Here is a 6,976-nt window from a genome sequence, read left to right as displayed (position 1 = left end):
TTTTAAAAAAAATATATATATATCAACTTCGGTTATTGAGGATGCTACACAACTAGTAATACGATTTACTGAAGATGATTAATCTAAACGTTTCCCATTCGTAATTCTCGTTTCTCGACTCCGTGATGGCATCCACTCACGTCCCCCTTGTCCTCTCCCTTTCCCCCTCTTTCATTCAGTACCAACTTTTGTCTCAACTTTTCATTCTGTCCCGCTACAAAGTCGCTAGCTGGGACGTACCATTGCACCAGAAGAAGGGGTGTGCCCCATGTGCGGAACTTCAAATTTATAATTGTTTTAACCCAAGGCCTTGACGAGGCACTACCTTTGAATGAAGTTAAATAAATAAATATGATAGATATGATATAAAACAATATTATAGCATTTATGACATTTTGTGTATCAAAGGTCACTTAACACGTTAGGTCAAATCCTAACTAGATAAAAAAAGAGTGAGAAATCCCTGGAGCTATAAATCATTCGTTATTGATGATACTACATGGACTTATGTTTGTTTTGTAATAGTATGAAATGTGTTTCCCCTTCTAATCACAATTTTCGTAATAGATAAATATCCAGATTTGAGATTTATTCCAAATATCAGGTTATGAAATATTTTTTCTTCTTTTCCTTAGAAAACAAAGTAGGGCAGCATACTGTAGCATAGGCTACAGTAGGCCACTAGACACACACACACACACACACACACATACACACACGTGTAGGTGCACACAAGCTGCAAAGCATAATTATTATAACCTTTATTTTACCAGGTTAGTCTCATTGAGATACAAAATATCTTTTTCAAGAGAGACCTGGCCAGTATAGCAGAGCAAATAGTTACAAAACAAATAACAATCATAAAACAAACACAAAAGAGGCAAGACAACTCAAGTGCATTCCAGATTAAATAAAAGTGCCGTTAATTAAAACATTTGCGCTGGATGGTTCTATGGCTTTAACAACACCATTAAAATCATTTAAGGAAATTAGACACTGTAGTTTGAGTGTTTTCTGTTGGTCATTCCAAGCAGAAGGTGCAGCAAACATGAAAGCCTTCTTGAACAACTCTGTCTGGGCTTGAGGTACACTCAATAAAATAGTGTTCTGAGACCTTAAGCCATAAGTACTCTGTGTAAAAGAAAGAAATTCAGATATGTAACATGGGGAGCCTGCCTATAATGCCCTTATATATGAAGATATAGAGGCGTAAGTCGGTGATTTGACAGAGAGGGCAATTTCACTGTGGAGTAAAATGTGCAGTGATCAGTGAGGGGTCTGCAATTTGAAATTAACCTTAAAGCTCTTTTTCTGGCAGAAAAAGTAAAACAAGATTTGTTCCTAAAGAAAAAACCTAGCTTCAATTTCAACTTTTTTACTAAGATCTGTATATGAAGCTTAAGCATAAGACACTCTCTAGCTGAGCTGCCTTTTTAATTATTATTATTATTATTATTATTATTATTATTATTTATTGCATCTTACACATATCATTCTAAATAACCTTGTTCTGGGATATACATACTGTCCTCACAATAAATGTAAGATAAACAGAGTCCGGATGTTTTGTCTAAAACAGATCATCATAGCATTTCACATGAATCTGAAATGGAGAATGTTGAAGCAAACGAGAGAAAATGACCTTGTGCTGAATTATGTCTCTGCACATCAATGATGAAAAGTGAGGTCTGATTTGTTTTGGCTCCGGGATCACACAATATCTTGTTTTACAGGAAAACAGAACAAATAGTTGGGTTCTCAAGGTCAAGATGACTTAGGGTAAACTTGTAAAACCTCTCAACTAGATATTCACGAAAGCCTTGACATTTCCCAACATTCTCTGTTGTGGAACATATCAAAGCTATTTCTATGTCTCAGGAACATATTGTTCATGTACGACCTCTAGTGGTAAAATAGGTATGACACCAGTGCGCTTTGGAATCTCAGATCACAAGCAATGTTGCAGTTGCGCGTTTGGATAGGTTTGAACGAGGTCACGAATGCTGTCATAGTGATTCTATCAAAGGGACAGTTATAGTAACGTTTCCATGACCCAATAACTGTATATCCTACATAAAACACTCAGAACATACCAAAGTTTGTGTTTTTTTTTAAAATATTATTATTATTATACTTTGGAATAGTACAGAACTCTTGTACATGGGGGGTCAATCTCAAATTCATAAGAAAATAACCAGAATAAAATATTTCAACAAGAATTAAGGGGAACGTGCCAAACGTGTGACTGCAGTCCGTTTCAAGAAAAAGACACGTTCTCTGGACCAAAAACGCGCGCAGGCTATAACCCAAATTGTCTTCGGTTTCCACATGAATCGCTGATGTCATCTTCGTCATGGAGTTTGTATGGATGCAGTCTCCCCTTAACCTGACTCTATGCTTGTGCCAGGAATGGCTGCGGTCAGCTCTTAAGAGATTAGTAACTGAGAAGGAGAGACTATTAGTCCTGTGTCCTCGCTGGCGACTCCCGTGTTCTCAAGGAGCAACTAGCGGACATAACAGGTGATGTTTCTAGGCTGCAGTGGCGAGACGCCGGACTGTTATCATCGCTCTCCACTACGAGCGTAGGTCTGTGGCCCAGAGATATGGAGCGTGGCGGTTTGTCCTTGAAACCTCATAATCTCGGTTTGTGGTGGGCCTACCACTGCATGTTGTCATGAGATGCGACATTGTATTAGTTGTGATGGATTATAGGGCTCTAGCGCCAAATACTCTTTCTGGCGATTCATTTGAGAGTTTAATTTAGCTCTTTCTCTTCCGCTGGCAATGTGACCTACAGCCCAACTGAGTGACAGGAGTTGTGGTTGCTGTGGAAAATGAACTCTTCTGTGGTGTGTCCTATTGTATGGGTCACATTAACCTCCATAGTGGCTGATGATGAACTGGACCGAGCCATGATTTGTCACATTTTTTAATGTTAGTACTCAGGGAAGGCTCTCTAGCACCCTTGTTCAACATAGGTAAACTCCCCAATTGTATTATAACAACACCACATAATAGCCCTGCTTCATCTGTGTATGTTGAATGTGTGAGGCAATAATCAGGACTATTCTATACATAATGAGTGATCCTTCTCTCCTTGTTAAATCTTCATCACATAGCCCTTTCCGGTCAGTTCACAGCCTTCCTTCTGACCGGTAGGATCTGTGGTAGTTAATGACGGAGGTGGAGCCCCAAGCAACACACTGAGCTCATGTCCATTAGCAAAGGGAAGCAGCTGAGGCCCAATTACAGCTCCTTGTCTCTGGCAATCAACCACACACATTCTCTCTCTCTCTCTTTCTTTTATACATGCTTTCTCTCTTTCTATCTCTCGGTTCAGTCACTGATACACACTCTGTCTCTCCCTATCTCTCTCTCTGGAGACACACACACACACACACACTGGTTTCTCTTTCACTCTGTTTGTCTCTCACACACATTCTCTTTCTCTCTCTCTCTCTCTATGGAGCTTTGCTCCTCTCCTCCCCTCTATCTGCCTGGCACCAGTCACTCTGCCCATTTCAGTGCCGCAGGCTAGCGATTGCGCCTCCTCAGCCAGCTCCAGCTGGTCCTCCAGTACCGTCGACAGCACCGGGTGGGAGAGGAAGTTTGGCACGCCAGGCGGGCACTGAAGGACCCAGGTGCCCGTGAGTGGGGCAATCAACTGCTAAAAGAAGGCCAGAAAGTCCAAGACCACTCGTAGTGGTGTTCTCGAAAACTGTGCTATGCTATTCTCTCATATCCTGCAGTGTTGTGGAACTTGTAAACTAAACACAACTAAAATAAAGACAGGGTTAGCTTTAAGACAGCTGCACCTTAATTCTGTAGACACATTTATCCATTTATCACTGGGGAAACGGTACTACTGTAACGGGCTAGTAGACGGGCTCACACGTAGACAGAAAGAGTGGGAAAGAGAGAGACCACGAAAGAGCACCAACCACATCAAACAGTAGCCTACAGTCACTTTTGTTTTGTTACTCTACATGTTTCTGTTACTGTTAGTGTTGTAAGTGAGTAACTGCATGCAGCTACTCACTTACTGTAGCTATAACGCTGTCATTGCTTTATAGCTACAGTAAACACACATATTCAGAGAAGGTACAGGATAGCTACCGGTGATAGGGACAAACTCCTAACCAACTGATCCTCCAATCAAACAGTACAGTCACTTAGTTTTATGACTGTAATATAAGTGCTACATGTAAGTGCGTGGCATGCTATGAGTTATCGCTTTATAGCTACAGTAAATTAACATTTTCAAAGGGAAGGCACAGAATAGCTACTGGTAATAGGGACAAAGTCCCAACTAGCTGATCCTCCAACAGTGACTATATCTAGCGGTGAGAGAAACACCATAGCCTAACTATAGGAACAGGTGGCACAAAGATGGAACAAAGTGCAATTGGGAATATTCCGCAAGCTTTCAGGCTGAAGGTGTGAGATGAGTCCCGGAGGTTGAGACGGACTCTCTGACGTCTGACTGATCACATCAAGCCCCTCTGAGGCAGCTGAGTGTTGCGGCTGGATTTGCCCAGGCTTCCAGAACACCAGGGAGCAGAGGAGAGAGGAAAGTTTTAGAGCGCGGTGCTGAGATAGGTAATTGCTAATTGAAGTTGACAGATAAACAAACACACAGATACAATACACACACAGGGAGAGGGAGAGAGAGAGAGAGGCTGGATAAGAAGGCGTGCAGAGTATAAATGGGTAAATTAGGGCCTGCTAGGCCCTGCGTGGAGTTTGCTCTGTTGGCGTGCGCTCTGTTTGTATTTGATTTCCCTCAGGTGGGATGCAGTCGGCTGCGCGGGAGCACTTCATCATACCAGGCCGCTATTGTCAGAGGCCCAATTGGGTTTTATTCTCCGCTGCTGTTTCAGCAGCTCAAACCTGATTTGGGTACTCTATAACTGCATTAAGCATCTTCTGTGGCACAGTCCCAGGTCCCGCTGCCACACACACATAATCCTCCAGCACCACCACCCCTCTCACCAGCCTCCCCCTTCCCTTTCGGGGGACATTACAAATGGCATCTTTATGTTGTGTAATAGCCTGTGCACAGATATCCCCCATCCGATTCATCATCCTGCTCAGTCTCACCTCTTTTTTCTGTTTACTCTAAGCGTTCTATTCCCCCCTGTAGCGGTTCAGCTCTATAAAGATGCTGGAGTTCAGATATCCAATTGAGTGCACAGATAACTAAACTAGAGGGTTCATGGTAGCCGTCTACGCCCCCTAGTTACATAAGCGTGTTGGGCAGAAATATATTATATATTATATCTCTAAACTGGGTGTTCCGATGTAAAAGATTTCATTCTTTCATCGATATTTATGCCTAAATTAATTTCGCCCTGTTTATGAAACTGTAGAATGACAGGGGCAAGGAATAATGATAGAATGCATGATGTTGTTACATTTTACAAAATAAAATAAGTGCCATTCTATCAGCCTGCCACCTGCCCAATTATCTGTGTAAACCAACTGTTTTGTATGAGGTGACCTAGCATTGTCAAACAAGTTTCCTGAGAACTTTAATCATCAAATTGGAACACATGGAACCGGTTACTGTATGTGGTAGCCCTGCAACAAGTTGTCCCATGTATCACTTAAAGCAAAACAATGAAAATTGAATTTAATTAATAATTTGTCCAGACATTTTGTGTATCATAGCATTGATAACTTTAATCATCCAATAGGAACACATGGAACCGAACCTGTTATGTGGTTTCCCTGCAATATTGCTCAATCTGGGCCACGCCTTGATAGCCTAGAAATCTAGACACACCCTAGCGGCAGCAAATATAATTTAAGTAATTTGTAGCCAGGGTAGTCTAGCAACTCTCCGTTGGTTTGCAAGCTGGAAAATGAAACTTATTAGGACAATCACATCGTGTATAGAGTCGGCGTCGGTTCCGTGTGAATTTCATGCTACTTGAAAACAAAGAAGATGAATGCTGCTGCTGGTGAACAGCAGTCTTTAAATTGTGACTCGAGATAAGCTTTTTTTTTTTTTTTAGTATATTTTTTTGGCCTTTTATGCCTTTAATTGACAGGATAGTAGAGAATGACAGGAAGTGAGTGGGAGAGAGTGTCGGGGTGGGATCTGGAAAGGACCACGGGGCGGGAATCGAACCCGGGTCGCCGGCGTACGGTGCAGGTGCCCCAGCCAGCTTTTTTTTAACTTTTAGCAAAAGTTTGATTAGCCTACTAGCCAACTAGCTCCGCTGGTGGGAAAATGCATGGGACTCATGAGTTGTAGCACTATCCTATTGCGTGCAGAGGACATTTGAAAGACAACCATTTATCGGATTGAGCAGTGGCAATGGTAAGTTCCCAGACCACATCTTGTGGGTCTGGCTCGTCAGGCTTACGCCTTGACAATGTAAGAGACACTTTGTACCGCTTGACAAGTTCAGTTGTGACTTTTTGAGTGCATCTCTGATACAGCATTAGGCTATGAAATGTGGCACGTAACAGGCAAGTCAGCAAATTGATCTGTTGACTATTTGCAGGTAATAGCATGTCTCATAGTCAGAGAAAAGCTGTTGCTCTCAAACACTGTCCACTTAATCAACAGAGTCAGTGTACTGATATAAGGACAGATTAAACTGTCCTCTGTAAACTGGGTGATGCAAAATGAAATATTTCATTCTTTCATTGATATTATGCCTAAATTAATTTTGCCCTGTTTATGAAACTGTAGAATGACAGGGGCAAAATGATAGAATGCATTATGTTGTTACATTTTACAAAGTGCCATTCTGTCAGCCTGCCACCTGCCTAATTACCTGTGTTAACCAACTGTTTTGTATGAGCTGACCTAGCATTGTCAACCAGAGCCTAGCATTAGCTCTGTTCTTAAAGGAGAATTCCGGTGTGATTTTGACCTAAAGTGTTTTGAAACATGATACAGAGTGTGAACGTATGTCTCATAGCCCATCTCGGCTTGTCCCCTGCACTCCGAAATCTGTCGCTA

The sequence above is a fragment of the Alosa pseudoharengus genome, unplaced genomic scaffold (genome assembly GCF_046254945.1).
Source record: "Alosa pseudoharengus isolate Yale_2024_CS ecotype anadromous, Long Island Sound unplaced genomic scaffold, YU_APseudo_1.1 YU_APseudo_1.1_scf_18, whole genome shotgun sequence".
Taxonomy (NCBI): Eukaryota; Metazoa; Chordata; class Actinopteri; order Clupeiformes; family Clupeidae; genus Alosa; species Alosa pseudoharengus.
Note: the sequence above shows the minus strand (reverse complement) of the source record.